The 24,180-nt window shown below is 33.5% G+C and overlaps 1 protein-coding gene and 1 long non-coding RNA gene across 8 annotated transcripts in view; one reads left to right on the forward strand and one right to left on the reverse strand.

Moving 5' to 3' along the window:
* Positions 1-24,180, reverse strand: part of NCKAP5 (NCK associated protein 5) — a 1,174,517-nt gene that overhangs the window by 384,381 nt on the left and 765,956 nt on the right. The gene's annotated exons all lie outside the window — the stretch shown is intronic.
* LOC130454084 (uncharacterized) overlaps positions 1-24,180 on the forward strand; it is a 113,513-nt gene that overhangs the window by 6,301 nt on the left and 83,032 nt on the right. The gene's annotated exons all lie outside the window — the stretch shown is intronic.

The following is a 24,180-nucleotide window of genomic DNA, read 5'->3' on the forward strand; positions in this document are numbered from 1 at the left end:
GGAAAAAGAACTCAATTTAAAATTGCTTCCATGTCATATTATGACAATATGCTTAACACTGGGTTGTCATAGATGTGTTTCTACCAGTCTTCATAGTCATCTAGTATTTGAAAAGCTATTTCTTGTCCAATTCCATAAAGAAAAAAGATATGTTCTTCTGCCTCTTCTCTAACTATCGAAATTCCATACTGTCCTTAGGCATTAGAACTAAAGTGCTAAGATCATCGATTAAGAGTTAGAAGGAATAGTAGAGGCCTTATAGTCCAACATCCTAATTTTACAGATGAAGGATCTCGGAAGTTCCCACAGGTGAAGCAACTTAACTAATATCCACTAAGTCCCTAAGTGGTAGTCTATTACTCCAAACTAGAACTTTTAAGCCCAAGTCCAATATTCATTGAAAAAATCCAGAATCATAACTCATTATAGCTGAAATGGATCACAGTAATCTTCCATTCAAAATTTTTCTTTAAAAAAAAAGGAAAATGATAAGGAGCTGTTCAATTTACCTGTGCTGAACTGTATGATTGAATTATACTAAATATGGGTGTATGTGTATGCATTGCACACATATATCTCAATTATCCATATAAATATATTTTCACATATGCTAGGGGAGTTTACTATTCAAAAGAATTCTTTATAATAAAGAAACTCGGGTAGGGAAACACAAATACACATACATAAATGTATGTGTGTTTTCACTAAGAAGTTGTTTATTATTCTAACCCATAACACTTGAGACCAAATCCAATATTCACAGCAAAACTGAAATCAGAGTATTTTAGAGATGAAATGGATCACAGATATCTTCTAGTACAAATTCCTTTTTTTATAGATAAGGAAAGTGAAGGAATTTTACACATTTTTACAAACACAAACTACTTTGTGCCTGCTTCTGTTTTAGTATAGTAGAAAGATACATGCTCACATCAATGACACTTACTAGGGTACTCTCATAATAAAGATATACTTTTGCTAAATTTCAAGAGTCTATTTGGGTCTGATTCTCATTCATATAATAACACAAGCCTCCATAAAGGAACAAAGTTGCTACTAGCCTGAAAAATTAAGTAACAGTAGCTAGTAACAGCTCTTTTTCCTTCTTAAATATCACAGCTACTGCTACCCCAACATGCTGGTAATGGCAGCACAATGGCACCTAGCACACATAGCTTTCCTTAGTCATCATACTGACTAAGCTAACTTCTTTTGATGCCACTGCTATACCTAACCATAATTTTGAGTGTCTTCCTGTGTTTATTTCTTCCCATTATATCTGGATGCAAACAATGGTTATAACAGCTCTTGGGTTCCTCTTGTATAACTCAGAAACCTATAGGACACTAGCCATGGAGAGATCACAAGAGAGGTTCCTCAATATTTGCTCGTTAGAGAGACTAGTTCCAAAGAAAATAACACCAATAACTATGAAATTTGCCATTCCAACACTGACACAAAATGGAAGGAGATTGTTGTGAAGCATTTCTTTTTATCATGGAGTACAAGCTTTTAAACAGCCTTTTCACTGTGCACTGTCAACCAATGAAAAATGGTGGAAGTACAGTGACTTTAGGCAAAAACAATAATCATCTGTTCTTGCAGTGTCAATGTTAAGAAAAGAGAAGAAATAGGAATATTGCGAGAAAAGAAAGGAGATGTGCATGCTGTAAGTCATCCTGAACATGGAATTAACTATCTCTGACAAGGAAAACATGAGGAAATGTATATTTTTCATATTTGTTATTTATACTACACATAAAAGGTTAACTATTCAGTTGCTAATTGAGTACTCCTAAAATCTGCAAAAAGACATCTGTGCCAAAGAGGAAATGGTAATAAAATGAATGACCTCTATTTCTTGTTTCCTGAGTCATGATGATCTAAGTAAAAAGAAAAACACAACTAAATCATATAAAGAAATATACACATCCCTATTTTAAAGAAAAACATTAAAAATCATTTTGGTCTAAGGTTTTCAACTATGAGGGCAGAAGTCCTATTCCTACATATGAGCATGACAAACTGTTCTGACCTAAATTTTTCTTTATCTGCTTGGTTTTACTGTAATAAAGTTAATGGCTTTAGTTACCAGTGCCACACGTAATATAGAAAACTAAATAACAAAATAAATAACAAACTGCAAGTTTCTGGCTCTTTTCAACCTATTCTTCCTTCCCCAAAATGAAGAAGTTGTGCTAAAGAAAAAGGAGATTTAATTTTAAAGTTCATAGCCTACCCTGAGACAGGCAGGTAGAGGAAAAATGTCCATCTTGTAATAACTGGTAAGAACACAAGTCTCCAAGGACTCAATTATCTCTATCTTGTTAGGATATAATAGTTCCTCTAGAAAATGATATTGACAGTTCTTCTGTGACCAAGACATTTATAATGAAGTCAAGTAAATAAAACCTTGATATGTGTAAATATAGACAGGAGCTACTGCATGCAATTCAGACTAGACATCACATAAGAGTAAATAAAAGTAACTGGTTTTGGTGTCAACCACATGAAATTCAGGAAGGGAACTATGCATGTGGTGAAACAATTTTCAGTGCTTAGCATCAATAGTTTTCAAAATCAGGCAGATAGTGGGATTATAACTCTCTTGAACATTGCCATCTTTGTTAGGATGCTATTCTTCCTAGTGGGTAGTCAATGTTTGTTTACCATGGTGACCCTGGCAAAACTGCATTATGACCATATATTTTCCATTGATTGGAAAATGTTCTTCACCACCTAAATGATAAGAATTTGTCTTTGGCTGAACATATTTTTAAAAATGCAATGAATGCTAGGAAAATAGGATGTTGGATTCCATTATTGTATGATTTAGGCACATGCCAATGGCTTCTTCTCCCTCCTATCATCATAAGTCCCCATAGAATTTGCAACTTTTTATTCTAAATAATTAATAGAAAATTTCAAAACAATCTTTTGTTAAAGGCAGGTTTTGTTGTTTAGAAGATTGCTTAATATGGAACATAGAGGTCTTTTTCTCAGATTTTTATTTTGATGGTATTTGATACAATGTTATTTTCATGGTAAATTATGACATAATGAACTTAAAACATAAAAGAAAATATTCATTTCCTATTCTGAAGTCTAAAAAATATCTCTTAAACTATTTGTTTTGCAGTCACCATTTGATTGTGGATAAAATCTTTTTATCCCAGTCATTATCTTAAAATTCCTTCATTTTAATGAAAGTCTGGCTTCCTCAGTGATGTCATTTCCCTCAAAATCTCTCCAATTGAGGACATTTCTTCTTTCACTCTCACATTCATTGGTCTAGCATGAAGAGTGTCTTTAGGTTCCCACTGCTTCCCCCTCCCCCCATCACTTTTTGAAAACAAACAAAAGAAAACCAAATAAACTTTACCTTCTGCCTTAGAATCGATTCTAAGTATCAGTATTGATTAGAAGAATGGTAAGAATAAGAAGAATGGTAAAGGTTAGGCAACTGGGGTTAAGTGACTTGTCCAGGCCACACAGCCAGGACCTCACATTTTTTCAATGTCTACCAATAACTTAGCCTCTTGTGAAATCATAGTAAAAAAGTATATCATCTTCTTCCCATTCTTGTGATTTTTAATCATGAGTTTCTAGAATATTCTCCTACCTTCCTTCATGACTTAATTTGAGTAATGGTTTTCTGCTTTTCTCATTTCTTACCTTCATCTTTGGAAACTAACATTTAAATGGGTATTCCTAACAATATGCTGTTCTTACAATCTCAGCTCAAGACATCTCAACTCTATCTCAATTCCACTCTACTTCATTTATAACCTCCTATATTAAGCCTCATCTAAAAATCATGAAAAAAAAAACTAAACAAATAAAGCTCTTGCCTTAATTTGTGCTGTGCCCACAAGCTATTTATCAGCATTTTTAATGATAAAGTCTATACTAATTGTAGTACTACTACTTCCTCAATAACCATTCATTCTTCAATCAATCATAACTCATATCATGTCTTTTTCAGTAGTTACTGGATTTTTAAAGTTATATAATCTTCAAGACCAATTTTTTTCCCCTTAAACTTCATTCTTCTTCATCTCTGGACATTGTTGAATATCTTCTCTTTAAGGCCATTTCCCCTTTGGCTCAAATGACATAGAACTATCAAATTCAATCTAGCTTTTTATCTTTAGACATTTCTTCCCTGTCTTTTGTAATTCTTCTTCTTTTTCTTCCTCTCCACCTCAATTTCACTCCCTACCCCTAAAGAAAATAAGCTCCAAAAATCTTATCCTAAATCCTCTTCTCCCTATGTAAGGATTCCTATGGTGATTTCAACCACTTTTATAGGTATAAAAACAACCACTACTACTACTAGTTGCATTTATGTAGTGCCTTCCTTCTATGTTCTAGTCACTGTGCTGCTTTAAAATTTTTATCTCGTTTGATCCTAAAACAACCCTGGAAGGTAGATGCTATTATTGTTATGTCCCAGTTTTACAGTTGTGGGGAAAAAAAAAAGGTAAACAGAGGCTGTTGTGGATTGTTCAAGATGACACAACTAATAAGCGTCTGAAGCTGGAATGAAATCAGGTCTTACTGACATCAGGGCTTCCCCTCGGGCACCTTGCTGCCTGTTATAGCTTTAACTTTTGTATCATCCAAATTCTACTACACATGGGATGCAAGAATTGACCTACTTCCTGAACTCCAGGCCAATATTTCCAACTAGGAACTGAACAATTTTACCTTGCTTTCCTGTCAACCCCTTAATCTTATTTTGCCTCAAATTGAATTTTTCGTTCATCATCCTCAGTCTCCCAAATAAATAAGCTCATCTTCCTGGCTTCCTCATTTCATTTGTTCATGTCCCAAACCCTAAAGTAATATTTGACTCTTTCCTTCCATTTAATCAGCTATAAAACTCCATTAGATCTTCCTCTTTAGTATTCCTCACCCCATTGCCCTCTTTTGCATTATAGGATTCTTCTTCCAGGTTCCTATTACCTCATTCTTTAACTATTTAAACAATTCTTTTCCACTCAGGATAATATGCATATGCATAGAGTAAATATTCCAATAAGTCACAGAAAGATTTGAGATCCATTCTTTTCCTTTTACCTGGTGTAGACCTCCTACCAAGAAGGTGAGATAGGACAGTGGATAGAGCACTGTACTTAGAAACTGGGAGACTAATCTTCCTGAGTTCCAATCCAGCTTCAGACACTTACTAGAAATGTGTATGTGGCCAAGTCACTTAACCCTGTTTGTCTCAGTTTCCTTATCTGTAAAATGAAAAGGAAATGGCAAACCATTCTAGTATATCTGCCAAGAAAATCCCAAATGTGGTCATGAAGTGTTAGACATCACTGAAAATGACTAAACCACAACAAATGAACTTGGGAGGGAAATTACATCTTTAACTGAAATACTACTATCTTTTGTGAAATCTTGTCTAATTATCTCAATGAGATGGTCTTCCTGTTCTCTATGAACTCCCATTACACTTTGTAAACACTTCTCTATGGCACTTATTTTTGTATTCATCTTGGTCTATATCATTTGATTATAACCTTTACATACATAATCTTTTATATTTGTTTCTTCGATGTCTCTCAAATCATCCCCTTCATTTCTTCTTATCTTATGAAGTTTTGAATTCTCTCTAGTTCTGAGGACTCTGACACTCAAAAAATATTTTTGGACAAATGAATCAATGACTTTTGTCAATCCAAACCAATTTAACTCAAAGACATCTATTCCAGTAAACATCTATTAAGTACCCAATACTTGCAAGACATTGACTATGAAAAAAATAAGATGAAAGGCAAAAAAAGACCCTTTTCTCAAGAAGTTTGCATTCCATCAGAATGATACAAAATGTCAATTAGTATGCATCTTTATGACCATTCCAGGAAGGGGACAACATATAACCATGGGGAAGAAAGTTGTAGAAAGTTTTAAATAGGAAATGGCACAAAAATGAGTCTTGAAGAAGTTAGATAGTTTAAGAGTCAGAAGTGAAGAGGATATATGAGTCTGGATCTAAATAAAGTAAAACTACAGAGGCAAGAATAGGTTGGACTTAAGGTAAACCTGTAAAATGGCAGAAATCAAAACTCCTGATGGAAAGACCAGCTAGTCAATGCTAGCTACCCAGAAGTTTTATGTTTTAAGTTAAAGAGTTTTCAGCCTTTTTTGGGAAAATATTCAGAAAACTCACATTCAAAAAGTGAAACAGAATGCTGTTTTGTAATAGATTTGGGAAAGTTGAAAGCATTATCACATGGGATACCAAAAAACCCAGTGGGAAATTAAAGAGGTTTTATTTCTACCTACTTTGGTAACAGAATTCTTTGCTGAACAGATGGCATCATTCACCAAAATCTGATGGAAACTACTTTTAAAGGGGATCTTCTATTAAGAAATAATTTAGCAGATCTCCTAAGGGACTTAGCAAGTCCTTTGTCTAGTATAAAGTAGTATAAAAATAAAAAAAACCTGGTCTCTTAGAATCCTTAATTAAATAGTATTAATGCCAAAAAAGAAAGTGTTATCTGTTATTTGAAAAGAAATGATAAAACAATAGACTGCTTTCTCAGGCAAGTGGGTTTGCTAATAACATTCAATGCAGGTTTTTTTTTTTTTAAGCAAGTATGACAGATAAAAGGGCAGCTGAGTATAATGGAATAAGGGAAGGCAAGTTAATAGCACTAGCTAAGGAGACAAGTAACATAACAGAGGTGGATTACGAGTCTAACCAAGAGAAAATGGATTCAAATCTGAAACCTGGATGTTCAGCAACAAAAGATGCAATATTTATAGATTTCAAATCAAAAGAGAATGCCTTTTAATATGTAATTTAGAGACATAACAAATTTATAATAGCTTCTAAACTTAATAAATTTGCATTGAGTAACATAATGGCAAAGGGCAAAAGAAAATTCCCCATTAAAAATGATTGATATTCAGTGCAAATGGTGTTCAATATTTATATTCCTCCTGCACACCGATTTTCTATTTTTATTTATGCTACCATTTCCTGACAAGCATAATATGAAAAATGCCAGCAGAATTTTTATTAGCCAAGTGCTAAGATAATACAGCTGTACCTATATAAAACCATCTGCTAATGTCTCATGTCAAAATCTTTTTGTCTTTTTTCTTCCTATATTTTCTGAAAGCAACTAATTCCCATTACATGAAACCTTCCTCCCTTAGAACGTCTTATAGTCTGGCTATGGAGTTTCCTAGGGAAATCCTCAGGTAAGCAGGCTCTATTCATTTACTAAGGCACTTCAAACCTAAGTCTGGTCTATGTTTTGAAATGTATAAGCTTCCCTTTCAAACGTACCACCAACGTGCTGTGAACAGATACTGTATTTCATTTTGCAATTAAGTCCGGGAGAATTTATCCAAGCCTCAAAACATGAAATATAGCATGATTATAGTTACTCAAACACTAGTAATTCTCCTTTATTTTTGAATGGAAACATAGCTGAAGGAACTCGATTAGGAATGAGCAAAGAAAAGGACTGGATGTTTGCCTGCAGACTCAAACCATTTTCTAGCACTTAAAACCTTCTTCATTTAACAACACTGCAGGCAAACTCCCTTGATAGAGACTCTAGCCTCAGGAGATGGCTTGTCTCTAACCACATTGGAAAAGCAAGCCTCTTCCCACCTATGGGTGTAGTAACACTACCTAAATCTGGGGATTTATTTAAGCGATACCATAGAGAATTATTTTCATAATCCAGAACCTTTTCAATAGGGCTAGCCTTTCTCATTTACTACAAAACTTTCTGTGGGTTATACCATTAATGAAATGAAAGCAAAACAAAAATAAAGACTAACTGATACTATTTCTGAAGGGCAGCCAAAGGCAACATGGAAATAATTTAAACCCTGCTTCCCCCTCCTCTTACAGGTAAGGTTCCACCTTTTCCATGAAAGTCTTCAACTCTAAACTTTACAACTTTCTTCCTCTCTACTTGTGGCACACTCAGTTTCTATAATGAATAATGTTGTCACTTATTCATATGCTATGTATTGTTGTACTTTTTTATTGTTTTCAGTCTTTAAATGCTTCTTTCCCAAATAAAACTGTACCATGTTTATATTTCCACTTTTTTCCTATTCTCTTCCTCAAATTCTCTTAGGAGACAACTAGGTACATACATTATCAACCAGGATTCATTTAATTATATTACCTTTTTCTGGGTTCATGACAGAATCATTTTTTTCAGAAAACATTTTCAAACTGCTTACTATGTGTATTATAATTTACCAGAAATGGGGCCAAAACAAAAGATGGATATAATTTGGTACTTTCCATTTCAAGGAGCTGATAATATAGAGGTGATGACAAGGCATAAATAGAACCTGACCAACAATATAAATGAAGAAAGTATGGAATCTGTGTTATAAAGGGCTATTTCAAAAGCATTTACTTACAGGCCTCTTACTAATTTCAATAGACCTAGACAACGACTAGGAGACAAGCATAGCTCAGTGACTTGGGCAGACATCTTTGCATGAGATTTTCTCTGGAGCCCAGAAAATGAGGATGAACATTTGGAATGTATCCCATGATACTGGATCCTTAGTCAATTTGCCAGGTAATCTTTATGGAAGAAATTGAGCAGAGGAGTTGAATGTCTAACTGGACAGTCTCAATTACAAACCATAACAATAACTACATTATTTTCACTCAGGAAGACAGAATAAAGGTTAAAATTACATGCCGTTAATGATCTGGGATATGGTACATTGCAATTCCTAAATAACTTCAGAGGTGACAACAAAGTTTTCCCAACTCCCCAAATTCTCTTCTACTTTGATGTCAATGTCTCATGTTTAATCATTAAAGGATCATTATTTTGTTTGAAATGTTTATCCATTATTAAAATATAGAAAGATACTCTAGTATATAAGGAAGAATGAAAGACATAGAGTCAGGTGAGATATTGAGTTGAATTTTTATTTGTAAATAAATTTTAAAATGATTTTAAAAGAATAGCTATGAATTTTATTAAGTGTAGGAGTAAGAATTAAGCTGTATCATTTATTTAAAGTAATGTGAATAACTTACTAGAGTTTATCAAATAAAATTGCTAGTAGAAGTCAGGTTTTGATGGAGGATAGAGAAAATAGATTATTTATCGTGTATCAAAGGAGAACCAGTGATAGGAAAAGGGTTATGGAGAGGTGGGGAAAGAGATCTCTGAAGACAAATTTTACCTATTCAGTGTTTTGGATGATAGTCTCTCTTTTTCCCCACTTCTTAGGATGCCAGTCATTCTGCCATGCTAATATCCTTTAATGCTCATGTGCAATCACCTAAAAGCAATCTTTCCCTGTCTCCCTAAAAGAAGTAGCTTGCACATTGGCCATACCCTGGCAAAACCATGCAACAGAGAGACTAAACCAGGTTGACAATAACTGACGGATTTCACACCCACCAGTGAGTTAGGGGGATGTCTTCCCTTTATATGGGAAGACATCCCCCAATGAAATGGTTGGATGAGAACAATTTATTCCAATGCCATGAAGGCATTGGAAGCAGGGCTGTAGAGCCCTTAGAGCTTGGTCAGACTTCAAAAAAACCATGCTGATCTACTGCATTCTCAGCTATCACCAGTAACCCTTTCATCTTCAAACTGGACTTTGATGACTCTAAGAAGAGAAAGTAAGATCTTGTGAAACTCTGCCTCACTTAAACCCATTTCATGGGCAAATCAAGACATCATCCCATGATATCATTAGTCCTCTGAAAATGAAGGAAGAAGAAGAGCAACACATGTTACTTTTGCTTCCCTCTTCAAATGATTGTGAGTATATGTCATATTTTCTCCAGTAGAATGTGAACTCCTTGGGGTGAGTTTTACATTTTTGTCTCTCTGTCCATCATGTCTAAGATAGATCTTAACACATAATAAAGGCTTAATAAACATTGAATTGAATTATATTAATGGAGAGAGCTTATCGGTTCACCAAAACATCAAATAATATTTTTAAAACACAAGACTTAACATATCAGAATATGGAACACTGAGAGAATAGGCACAAGATAGATAAATTATGATGGGAAGAAAATCAAGGAAAATAGACTATCAAAATTGTGTGCCACAGATTGGGGAGGGAGGATAGAGCAGGTAAGATGTCCCATGCAGAAAGGATTATTAAAATGAGGTCCCAGATTGTTTTTATACTTTGGTAACTGTAATTCAATATAATTAATTTCCTTTGTAGTCTTTGTATTTTGCACTCCAAGCACTCCAAGCATGGGGAACATACCTGTGCAAAAGCATGAGGCGAGATGTAAAGTCGCAAGTACTTGGGGGCCACGAATCACATAAACAGGATTAATGTTCGATAAATGTGAAAAAACATAGGTTGGAGCCAGACTGTAAAAGTTTTAAATGGCAAATATGGGGCTTTTTATCTTAGCTTAAAAGCAACAGGGAACTATTGAAGTATTCTGAGTGGGAGAATGGCATGAACACACTTGTTCTTTAGAACCGTCATTTTAGCACTTTTGTTGAATGACCATATCCAGTTAATTACAGTCAGGGAACTGTAGTTACTCTATACCACATAGAATGCTCTCTGCTTCCTTCCAACTTTTCTATAGGACTAAAGAAACTCCCCTCGACATCTTAGCCTATTTTGTTGCCATTTCATTAAAATTCTACTAAAAACAAATCGGCAAGAATTAGTCCTCCTGACCAACAGAGAATTTCTTATTAATCCATAAAATCCCTATCACATTTAGGCCACTGACTCCTTTGGTTATACTTAGATCATCTTCCATGAAATATATTTTTCCATAGTCTACATATTTTATATTTTATGTATTATAATATTTTATACTCCATTTTATATATTTGGAGAAAGGGAGGAGAGAAAAAGAAAGACATACAGAGAAACAGTTTATCATTGAATAGATTAATAGATTATAAATTATAGGACTAAGAAAATGTTTAATCCAATGTGGAAATACTCATGATATGTAGTGAAACAGAACGCATTGATGCACAATAAATAATTTTTATTGGATCACTTTGGCACATTAACATTTATAAAATATTTCCTTCATAAATAATCCTCTGAGTAGATAGTTTAAATATTATCTTGATCTTCATTTTCTAACCTATGATCTCATCAATACAGAGACTCACACCTGAGTAAATCTCTTCTCCCAACGTAGATGAACAACACTTCTGAAATGTATAAATTGTGTTTCCAGGAGGCCCTGAGAGGTTTTGAATAACGGTGGATGGTTGTTGGGCAGGTATGTGCCAGAGGCAAGACTTAAGGTCTTCTAAACTCTAGGGCCAATTTTCTGTTTAATACACCACTTTCATCTCAGTTTTACCAAGCAGGAAATTAGGAGTCAGAGAGATTTGTGAGCACTCTGAGGTGCCACAGCTAGTAAATATCAAAGGATGGATTTGCATTCAGATCTTTTGAGTCTGAGGTCATCCCCCATATCACTAAGACACAATGCCTATCAAAGAATTAGAGATGTAAAGTTAGAAAGGACCTTAAATATTCCCTAGTTTAATCTCAAAATATAGATGAGAAAAGTAATACCAAAAGTAATGGTGACATTTGTCCAAGTTGACACATGAAATACTATCATTGAGAAGAGTTGGTATTGGAACCCAAATTCTTTTAGTGCAAAATGAGGACTTCCTCAACTGAAATATACTCTTCAGGTATTAGTAAGCCCATGTTATAGAAGAAATTGAGGCTCAGAACAGTGACTCACTCAAGATCTCAGAGTTATAAGGTTTCATATCCAAGTTCAAATAAGATTTCTGGATCTTCTACCAGTGCTCTTGCCACAATATCCAGTTACCTCAGGAAAGTTTTATATAAAGAAATATAGGTACAATTGAAAGTGATCTTTCTTAAAGGGGAACCATTGAATGCTTTCTTTTACTCAACATACATATCTCCTTGAAGTAAACAAATGACAAAACCAGCCTACGTGTTAATGGGCTAAGAATGAAAAACAGTCCACACTGGTCTTCTTATACATCTCAACCAAACACTTCATACTAAAGGAATCACTTCAGAGTTTTTGGAAGCAATATGAAAATTTGGTACTCTGTTTAGTTACAAGAAATTGAAATTTAATGCATAAGTTTAATTTTTAATGCTATATATAAATGAACTACAGTTAGTTTTAAGGGAACTATGATAGAAATGTCCTTTAAAGATCATTAAAAAGGGGCAGCCAGGTCTAGAAATAGAAAGTCCTGGGTTCAAATCTATCATCTGACACTTCCCAACTGTGTGACTGGACAAATCACTTAACATCTATTGCCTAGCCCTTACTGATTTTCTGCCTTGGTACCAATACACATTATTGATTCTAAGACAGAAGGTAAGATTTTTAAAAAGTTGAAAAAGTCTCATTTTCTGCTATTCTATATCCAAAGGTAACAGAAAGTTTTATACTTATTTTAAACAATTATAATCTTCTGTATCACTGAAAACAACAGATGTGTGAGAAAGTGATTAACATGATTTACTATGTAATCATTCTATCATTATATCAGAATTGGAAACATGTAAGCCAAAAACAGAGTGTCTGCCTCACTTGATCCCCTAAAGAAGCTTGTTTTCTCAAGTATCTTCACATCTCCATGGACTTTTCTTGAATATCAATTTTTGTAATTTATAATATAATACTTTAGGAACATTTTCCTGAGTTTTCTGAAACCTTCCCATAATGCTTCTATACAGCTGTGCAGTATTCATGCTGAGCCCCACACTTCAAGGTGCAAAAGTATTCAGAATATTTCTTGCATATTTGACTATACTCTACATTTATATATATATATATATATATATGTATAAAGATTTGTCAGAGAAACAATGGAATCTTCTTACCCTAGCCTGCTTTCTCTGATTCTATTTTTTCATATATTTCATCAAAAATACACTTCTAGACAAATTAGTATAATTATAAAATCAAGACTTCTCAAATGGGTCCTCCCTGCTCATCCTTTCCATAGATGGCATGCAGACTTAGTTCAAAAACCTGTCCACTATAAAAATAGCTCATTATTTCTATAGCATTTTAAGGTACCTAAAGCAATTTCAACAGCCTTGTGACAGAAAAACTGCATATATTGTCATACTTATTTTACAGATGAGAAAGTTGAGGTCAGCTAGTGCTTCTGTCACTGATTATTAAAATGGAATGTCTTAAAATGGCAAATTTGTTAGTGTCATGGCAATATATTAATTTTCTCATTAGGCTTATTTGAGAATGTTTTTATAATTTGTAGTTCTTTTGGATCTCAATTCAAGCTTTCTCTAGACCAAAAGCTCTCAAATGTTTTGTTCTCAGGAACTCTTCATAGTCTAAAAATTATTAAGGGCCTGCAGGTCTAAGAGCTTTTTGCATGTGTGTGTATGTGTATATATATATAAATATATATATATATAATAGAAATATCTTAGTATTATTATGAAAATATTTTTGATTCTCCAGAACTCCTGAAAGGGTTTGGAGAACTTCCAGTTCCTGGAACATACTTTGGCATTCATTACTCTAGACTCACTTTTGCTTCAATGATCTTTCATCATTATAAGAAAATAATGCTTAAAATCTTCTATTATCCTCCATTATTGGTAGATTTACAATTTCTTCTGTTTTCAGCATGGAAATTCCTTCCACAGAGGTAGAGCAGCAACCAAAATACACCTTATAGCTTTGTAGACTTTCCTGAGGCTACTGAAATGTTAAAGAACTTGGTCATTATCATACCAGTATCTGAAAGAGGCATGACTTGTACAATAAATATTGTTTTACAAATTAGTTTTGCATCATAAACTATCATTGTTCTTAATTGTGCTCCTTGCTCACTGTCTCTGTCTCTGTGTCTGTGTCTGTTTCTCTTTCTCTCTGACTCTATCTCTGTCTCTGTCCCTGTGTTCCTGTTTCTCTCTCTGTGTCTCTGTCTGTTTCTCTCCCCAACTGTATCTGACACTATTTCTGTTTCTTTCTCTGTCTCTGTCTGTCTTTCTATCCCACCTCAAACTCTATGCTCAGCCACTTAGTAAATGGATCAAATGTTTTCTGTTTAAGCATCTGTGTTCCTTTGTTCTCCTCGTTGTTGTAACTTTTACAAAGGCCAAACTTTGTTTTTGTTTTTTGGGGAAATATCATAATCAAGAAATAGCTTTGATGTTTAATGTTTTTCTACTTTTCAATTTCTATGGCTCATTTTAATGTAAGATTGATGCTTTCAATATTAATTGCTAATTAATATTAATTAATTAATCCAATAAGTGATCACAGGCCATCCACTAGACATTGCCATGTCTTCCAGGACCCAACCATTTGGACATTCAAGCTTTTCCATTTGTTATGCAGTTGAAATCTCTTCTTTTTTTTAAGCCCTTACCATCTGTTTTAGAATTAATATTGACAGATGGTAAGGGTTTAAACAAAAACTATTGGTTCAATGGCAAAAGAGCAGTAAGGGTTAGGCAACTGGCACTATGTGACTTGCTTAGGGACACCCAGCTAGGAAATGTTTGAGATCACATTTGAATCCAGGACCTCTGATCTCTAGGTTTAGTTATATCTCCACTGAGTCTCCTACCTGACCCTGAAACCTTGTCTTGTATATATTGTTACCCTTGATTAGACTGTATAAATAGGGAAAATCTCCTATTTCTATCCTCATCACCATTTAAAACAATGCTTAGAAGGTAGTAAATATCTAAAGCTTTTCATTTCCTCCCTTCCTTCCATTCATCTTTTCCCTTTATTTTGATAATGATGTTGCTATAAACAACTGATAGTCTAACTGCACAGAAACACTTGATTTTGACCTTCTCACATCTAACAATAATTTCCTATCTGCTAATCTATTCAAACTCTCTTTTGTGATGTTGTTCAGTCATAATAATGTCCATCATCTTCCAACTCTCTTCCAAAAAAAAGTATTAAATTTATAGGACATTGTATTTTTTACTATCTCAAACCCAAGCCATATTTTCAAATTATACGTTTTGTTATTGTCCTCTGTCCCCATTTTCATACTGAAGACACCGAGAGTGTATCAATCATATTTGAAAGATTTTGTCCAAATAATCATAAAATTTCTCTTTCTTTTCACTAAAGTAGAATACCACACAGAGAGAAATGGAAAGGCATATAATGGGAATAAATAGCTTGCAGCATAGGACCAATGAAGAACTGTGAATTAATAAAAGCATTAAAGCACATCATAGGCTTGGATAGGTTATAATTTCTATAATTGGAGAGACATCTCAAATCAATGAGATGGCAGACTGACGAGTATTTATTCATCCTTTACAACAGGTGTTGGTACAGAAGTTTCAATTACCCTCAGGGTGGTCTTTTTGCTTTTGATCAATATGGACACTGGCAAGGCAAGATAACTAATTCTCTTCTTAAATTACATTCCTAATTTAGACAGTTGATAAAATCAACTTCTCAAACTCCTTTATTTGCCTTTCCAAGGAGAATCTGTAGATATCCTTTGATTTAGCTGAAAATTCCTTTTAAACTTTGGTTTTATTTTTCAAAAGAATTTTAATATTAATGTGGTACATTTTTTTTTCTGAATTGGATGTTAACTCCTTAGTCAGTGTGCAAATTTTGTTGAGTACCTTTGGATAGATTGACATGTATAGACAAACTATGAGCAAGAGGATCAGAAAGTTTCCATGACAGTGTTAAGAGAGAGTGTCCAAGGCAATCAAAAAGCATAATAATTCATATTGAGCCCCAAAGATTATGGATACCAGTGGATTAGTTCTACTTATTTATAAGGTGGCCTTCTGTCAGAAATGTCACATTGTTAACCATGGGGCCTGTCTGCCAAATTAAATTGTAACTGGAAGTGTTTAACAAATTAAATAAAAATATAATACAATAAAGATAATCAATTTATGGTTTTCTAAGTCACTATGCTGAAATGAGGTATCCCTTTCTATTTGAATTTGATGCCACTGTGATTGATGTGTTTGCCATTTATCTGTAGTATAACTGTATTCTGGTGTCTGTCAAGAAACCAATTAAAGACTCAACTATCAAGAACTTTTCTATTAATCCTGAGAAGAATGGCTGGTTCCCTGAAGGAGAAGATTCTAACAAGAAGTCCAAGAATCCTGAGCAATCAGAATCTAACAGGTCTATGGAGGATCTCCCTTCTCCTCTCCCTCCTCCCCTACCACCTTCAGTGGAGCTGACAATCTATCAAGATGATTTGGGAGCTGCTCTCCAACATGGAAACTTAAATCTCTCAAGTAAATAAGAATTCAGTCTCTTTCAACCAGTAGGGAGGACGTTTCCAATATTATATTTTCAGTTTAGAAACTATCCCTGTCCAAGAGATGCCCTCAGATCCAGGATCCTTTTAATCTCTTAAATTTTTATTTGTGAAGCAACATGATATAGTGAGAAATATTAGATTTGGAGGTTGGAAATTCTGGGGTTGAATTCTATGGAATCACAGATGCACTTTGAATCTCAGTTTTCTTGTCTATAAAATGTGGATAATAACTGCATGACTTACCTCACAATAATCTTGTGAGGTCCAAATGAAAAACTATCCAAAATAACTTCCTATACTTTTAAGTGCTATCTGCAATTGTTGCTATGATGATGATGATGATTATATCCACTGTCCATATAATTATTCTATACTTATATATTCCAAATGATGATAGGTAATTTTCCATGGGTTCACAACAGAGACCTTAAAACTTGGGATTCATTTAGTGGCTTATACTTTCTGTTTGACTCCTGGATTTTGAAAAAAATGAGTTAGAGAATCAAGCATCTATAATGGCTTTTGGGGACCTTGTATAAGCAGTATTTGAAACCAATAGTGCTTCTTTCTCAACTTGTTATATAAACTAGATAGAATAAGCCATTCTCTATGTCTATCTAGGCAAATGAAATATGCCAAAGATTCATTTGCAATATACTTCAACCACATTAAATATGTCAAAATGTCATTTGGTCATACCAGAAAACTAAAGTTATCTGTCCTAAGCTCCTTCATCTTCCATAATCTTAAAAAAAAATTTTTTTTGTTCACACCCACAATTCTCAACTTTGCCCTGGTATCAAAGAATTATCTCACAATACTCAGCAATTATAATCTCTACACTTGTGATCTTTTTTTCTTTCTCATTTACTTCAGAAACTTGGCCTTTCAAGCATTGTTTCTCTATCTCTCATTTTCAATTTTATTGTCTATTGGCAAATTCTCAGATGCTTAACAATGTGCTCAAGTCTACTGTAACCTTAAAACCCTTAACTTGAACCTGCTATCCATCTCTGATATCATCCATATCTAACATCTTTTATTTTCCAAGTTTCAAGATAGAATCAATGATAATTGCTTCTCCTACTTCCTAATGAACCATTGAGCCCACCCTTTTTATTCTTTTTATTTTTTTATTGACCCTTATATTTAGTTAACCCCTTCAAAGGGGATATGTGACTTTCCCAGGTGATATAGCTAGGAAGTGTCTGAGGCCAGATTTGAACACAGGACCTCTAATCTCTAAGGCCTGGCTCTCGATTTACTGACCTGACTAGCTGCCCTAATGAATCTCATTGAAGTCACTTTTTAAATTTCTCAATTTAGCAGCCTTTTCTCTTGCTTCTTCTTCAGTAAACTTTCTTAAGCATGAAACACTTTTGACCATTCTTTCTTCATGTATATTTAATACTCCTATGGCTTCCATGAAATTGAGCTCTCTTTGTCCTCATCATGAAACTTTTGTATTAGGAAAATTGAATTATTATTTAGTTTTTGTCTTTGTAACTCCAGGTTTGAGTATACAACTCATTGGTCAGTCAACAAATATTTTTAAAGCATATTCTATGTTCCAGGTACTTTATTAAGAGCTTGGGATTCAAAGAATGGCAAAAGACAGTCTCTTCTCCTTAAGGATCCTTAAAGATCTCCTTAAAGATCCTCTTAAGGATCTCATATCTAATCGAGAAGACAACATGCCAACAATTATGTTCTAACAAAATATATAGAGATTAAATTAATTCCTGATCAATATAAAGCACTTTTCAATCCTTTAATTGTTTTCATTTCATTCTACCATCCTTTTTTTTGGTGAATTTGGAAAGGCTATTCCTAACTGATTCAAGTTTTCTAGTACTTGAGATTTTCCAGAACGTTTTTGACCACTAGGAAAGCAATTTATTTAAATTGTCAATTTTTACTTCTACTATCCAGAAAAAAATATATTGCACATATTCAAACAATATTGACTTATTTTAATCATGAAAGTTACATAATCAAATGTGATTGCTCTTCATTTTTCTCTACCTCAATCCCCATAGTTTTAGAGAGCTGTCTAGAATAGTAGGAGACTAAATAACTGACTAAAAGACAGAGTCAAAGTCTTGGAGGTAAGATTTTTCTGGTGATATTAGTGACTTCAAAGATAATTTTTAACCTATTATACTTTACTATACCTAAGTAGTGCCGTGGATTGAGCACTAGGGTTAGAATCAAGAAAACTCTCTATGAGTTCTAATCCAGTTCTAGATACTTATTAGCTTGTAACCTTGGGCTAGTCACTTAACACTATTCTCATAAGTAAAATGAGCTGAAGAATAAATAGCAAACCATTTCACTCTCTTTTTGGCAAGTGTGGTCACAAAGGGTAGGATACAATACATTATATCACCTAAATTTCAGATCCAGTTTGTTCCTGGTTTGCAGAACCAATGTACTGATTCCTTGTCACAATATAGCTAACAATGGGAAGATGCAAATGTCCTCATTTTAAAGGCATGTAAGATAGGAATACATTTTCCACTTTACCATCAGCAAGCATTTCTGGCTAATGTGCTTTCTCTTCCCTTAAACATCCTCTTAGCCTGTTCTAATTTTTTGTTCTAATATATTGTAGGTTAAAAAGAAAACTAGAAAATGAAACTTGCTAAAATTTTGCCCAAACACATTATCACCTCATATGATACAAGTCATATCTATGTTTAGAGCAGATTTCTATCTAAGGAAGTTCCTTAAAACTAGAGAACTTCCATTTTGAATCATCACTTATGAACTAAGGACCATTTCAAAGATAACCAAAGTTCCTTTGCTGACCATTTGAGAAGCCTGAACTTCAGTTGAGTCGAACTGCTGCTTGCCAACTGTAGCAAGGGTAAATAGGATTTAACTCTTCTGGGAAACCAGGACAATTCATAAAGAGATATGATCTCACATAAAGATTTCAAGCTACATTGGTTAGAAAGAGCTATCAAGTTCCCCTGATGAATCTAGTTTACAATTAGACATAAAATTAATCTTTTGTATTTTTTCTTCAAGGATTGATCTTTCTGGATCAGTATAGTATATTCTTGGGATAAGAAATTAAGGTATTGGCAGTGGTTGTGGATTACAGAGTTTGAGTGCAATTTTCCTCACTGAGTAATATGTGAACTTTGATTCAGTAAATCAAAACAAATCCTTTCTGGTGTTCTGTACTGTCTGGAATAACAAGGAAATATTCTTCTGACAATGCTTCTCCATAGAATATGTAAGGGAATAAATAGATTTGGAATTAGAGGGTGTGTGTTTAAATCCCAGTTCTGATACTTATTATCTGTACAACCCTGGGTAAATTATTTAACCTACTTGGGTCTCAATTTGCTCACATAACATGAGAGGTATGGACTAAACCAATGGTGTCAAGCTCAAATCAAATGGGGGCCACTAAACAATACAGAAGGATCCCTACAGGCTGTATATTGACTTAGAAACTATATATAACATTATTTCTGTTCTTTTTTGGGATAATTTTGGTAAATATTTCCCAATTACATTTTTCATATTACATTTTAATCTGCTTTTACCATAGTTTGGATTATTGTGGGTCATACAGCAGATGACTTTGGATCATGTGTTCCCTCCCAGATTTTCTGAACTTTTGACCCACTCTTAGTACATCATATAGGAAGAGCTTTTCATTGCCCCAATGGACTCTTATACAAAAGGCAGTAGTTAAGCCTTCTAGCACTGCTTTTTAAAGGAATTTGAAGCCTTCAGTTTGAAAATAATAATAGTAATACTATTTTCTTGGCTTAAGAAAGTAAATCCAAAAGTTAGAGAACTCTTTTAAACTTTTGATTATTTTAATAAGTTATTTGAAATTGAGAACCAGTAGTCCACAGTGAGCTTCAGCTATCACTCAAGTTCAGGGCAATAGTCCAAGTGCCTTAAAAATCTTCCACAAATAAATTCTATTAAAATTGTCATACAAGAAATCATACAGCCAGTTCCTTTCACTGAGCTATGAGATCAGATACTGTGAGATTAAGAACAAATCATCCACGGTGTTCAGGATTATATATGGCAAATGGAAGTTTTGCTTTTTTTTTTCTTTTCCAGATTTATGTTACAGTGAAAAGGTAATCAAAGTGTCTCTAAGACCATGTCTTGCCCAGCTATGTTAAGCCATGTGTTTACAAACAGTTTTTAGCTTAAGAGAAGTATGCCAGATTCTTGGCCACTACAATAAACAAATGACATTGCAGGTATTGCATTACACATCATGATGCTTTGCAAATCAAGAGGAAGATAGAAATAGATCCTGCTTTAGAGGTATGGAGTCATCAAGAAAATACTATATTGTATATATTTTTTGTTTTTAGGAAATGATGTCAGTAAATCAATTAGAAATAATAGCATAAGGGAATCAGTCTATACATAAAATATGTGCATGTATTTTTGAAGGAATATTTTTAATTAGTTTAATAGTAAAGTATCACAGAAAAAAGATGGCCATAATTAAAAAAAAAGACACTTCCATACTGTCTCTTCTTGCCCATGTGTGAAAATATTTTCTTCTATAACCTACACCAGAAACAGGCTTTCAATCCTTTCTCAAAGACCTCAGAGAAGGAAGAACATATTCTCTCCTTATATAGCCCATTCTACTTCTGTACAACAGTGGTGGTTGCTTGACATCAAGGTCAATATAGCTCAGAATCAAATTAGTATTTTTCTTCAATAGATGACGTGGACCTTGATAGCAGTGACTGCTTCAGTTTGCTTTTTGTGTCCCCAGTGACTATCACAATGGTTGGCAGTGAATAGGCACTTAAATGTTGGTTGATTGATTGGCTTTCATATCACATTGTTGATTCATATTAAACCTTCAGTTCTCTAAGAACCCCAGGACTTGTTCAGAGCAACTGCTACCTAGCCATCCTGCCTTCAACTTATACTTGTGATATTTATTTTTTGAATGAAAAATGTGAATGTAAAGCTACATTTATCTTAACTAAATGCCATCTTACTCAGTTTGAATCAATGTTCTGGCCTTTTTCACCCTTTTTTCATCTTGAAATCCTCTGATTTGGTATGTCAGCTATCGCTTTAATTTGAGTATTATCTGCAAATCTGATAAGCAAACCAGCTATTCTTTTTTTTACCAAGATATTGATAAGAATATTAAACATAAAGCTAATCACAGAATTATGTAGAATTCCTGCAGGGAGCTCTTTCCAAGTTGATATAAAGTTACAAATAGCAATTCCAAACCTACTGTGATCTAGGTCACCTATCTCTATGTTTCTATATGCCTAAATAAAAGATGCTTTATCAATAACTTTGTTAAAACATAGTGGAACTGTATATCATTTCAGTATTCTATCAAATAAGAAAAAAACAAAGTGAATAGTCTGATATGAATGACTTATTTTGGATAAGGCCATGCTGGCTCTTCATGATCGCTGCCTCTTTCTAACTTTACTAAGCAATCTTTAAGGATTATGTTCTTGAATTTTCTCTTTTTTACATCAAATTCTCTGTCTTACTTTCTATTGATTACTTTCCTTTATTTCTTTTGAAAATTGGGGCATTTCTCCTTTAGTAACAGGTTTGCCTCATTTGTTTTTAATGATATTATAAAGGTTGATGGGAAATTTGGATGATATTTACAATTGTCTAAAGTCAAACTGTTTTGGTTTTTTTTTTGGGGGGGGTGTAGTAGGAGAGAACTAAACTATACTATTTCTTTTTAGGTGATATTTGGTCCAGAATCAGCCAATTATTTACTTAGCTAAGAATATAGACCATCTGTCTCAAGACACTAGAACTTAACAAGTACAACTTAGAGCTCCCTATTATCTGCTCACTTATCCTGGACATTATCACTCCATGAGCTACTTTTGTTCCTTTCTTTCCTATCCAAAGATCATTATCTGTGATAGAATAAGCAAAACCAATGTAAGAAAAAAGTCTCTCTCTCTCGTCTCTGTTATCCCTTAGCAGGGCCAGATACATATTCTTCTTTGCCTCACTGTAACAATAAAAATTTTTAATCCTTATCTTTCCTTGTTAGTCTCATCTCATTCTGTGTTTTAGCCTCCAAACATTAGATACAGAAAATATGTGACATAAATGGGTTATAGATAAAATAAATGTAAAGTTACAATAAGATGAAAGGGTATAATATATCAGAAGCCCAAGTTATTTATAATATGTTTTGCTTCAGAATTTCAAGTTCCTTTACTTTTTTGAATCCTTACTTTGGAGAGAAAAACACCAAAACAACTACTTGCTTTTTGTCTGTATCCCTTTCAGTCAAGAATTTTAGAAAATGGCATTATTTGAACAATTTCATTGAAACAAATGTACATTCAATCAAATTAAATAAAGATTTCATGAATAACATATGCATTCCAGGAAATTCTGAGCTAATGGCATTAAAAATAATGACATTATTTTACTACATGTGAAATGTACATAATTTTTCCTAATTCTCTAATCTCATTTATTGTAGCTATATATTTGTATGATCTTTTAAAAGTCTTATTTACTTCAATGCATTAATCTGTGCAAGGAAAACAAAAAATGTTAATCAAAAGAAGTAAATTGAGATAAAATATATAATAAATTTTATAATTAGAAGATCTCTGGGCTATGAGGAGATAGGGGTTACATAGTTCTGGCTTTGCTACTTATTAGCTATCCAATGAACTGTAAAACAATCCTCACCTCAACTTTTTCATGCCTCCATGTGTCCAATGAGAGGGTTAGTTGAGATGATCCTTCAGATATCATCTCACATTTTTTGATTCAATATTGTCAAATTTGGAAATATTAATTAAGATTCAGTAAGGATAGACTTGCTCTCCTGTAATGTACTTTGATTTAGGTATTTGAAGCAGGAACTAGTGAAAATTTAAATCATTCATTTGTTAAACCAACAGGCTACTTTTATTAAACTCCTAGAAAGAGTAAAATTATTAAAGTACAATATTTCCATTTCTAGAATAAATGTAAAATAATTAAAGTTATTTGAATTTTCTTCTGGATTATTTCTAAGCTGTCCAAATTTGGAATGGTACAAGGTTTAAGTTGAACGGAATGCAATGATGAATGTGACCTTGTTCAAAATGAGTATCTTTAGGGAAATGGTGATTTTGAAAAGTATATCAAAGAGGGTTACGTAGTTCCTCCAAACATTGATGTGTTTGTATCAATGTAAATTTTTGTGAGAATGTAATCACAGTGTTTTAGAAGATAGACTTAATCTTCCCCTTTCACAAAGAGAACATATCTGGCCTACTTTATTAGATGACCTGTAACCTGGGAAGGGGGATAAAAATAAATAGGTGAAGTGTGAAGAAGACTGAGGCTTTCGGGAGTCTCCTCTCTTCTTTATTTACCTCGACAAGCTAAAACAAATTATTTCACTTATAACTTCTCCCTTCATAGATTAAATAGTACACTTTAGAGTCATAGTGATGACTGTCCATCCTAAAATTAAAATAATAACACATTATTTCATTTACTATTTCAGTGTTAATGTTAAGAGAAGAAATTTCCAGTTATTACTATTTATAATGTGGCCTTCAAGGAATGATATTTAAATTTGAATTTGCTAACCTGAAATTATTTAGTTTCATGAGGGATCTTGGAGGTCATATAATGGAAACTCATTTTACACATGAGGAAACTGAGATTGAAGAAGTTATGTAACTGTCTCAGGATAAAACAAGTAGTAAGTGACAGAGTCTGAATTCAAAACCAGAAATTCTGCCAATTCAGCTCTTTGCATTGCATCACAATTGCTGAAGTTATTAGACCAAAATATAAATTGAAATGCTTCCTCAAAAAGGACATGGAAGCTCTTGATTTTAATACTGAAATAGTCTGTTTTTCATTTAAGTAT

Source organism: Monodelphis domestica, chromosome 4, assembly GCF_027887165.1.
Source record: "Monodelphis domestica isolate mMonDom1 chromosome 4, mMonDom1.pri, whole genome shotgun sequence".
NCBI lineage: Eukaryota > Metazoa > Chordata > Mammalia > Didelphimorphia > Didelphidae > Monodelphis > Monodelphis domestica.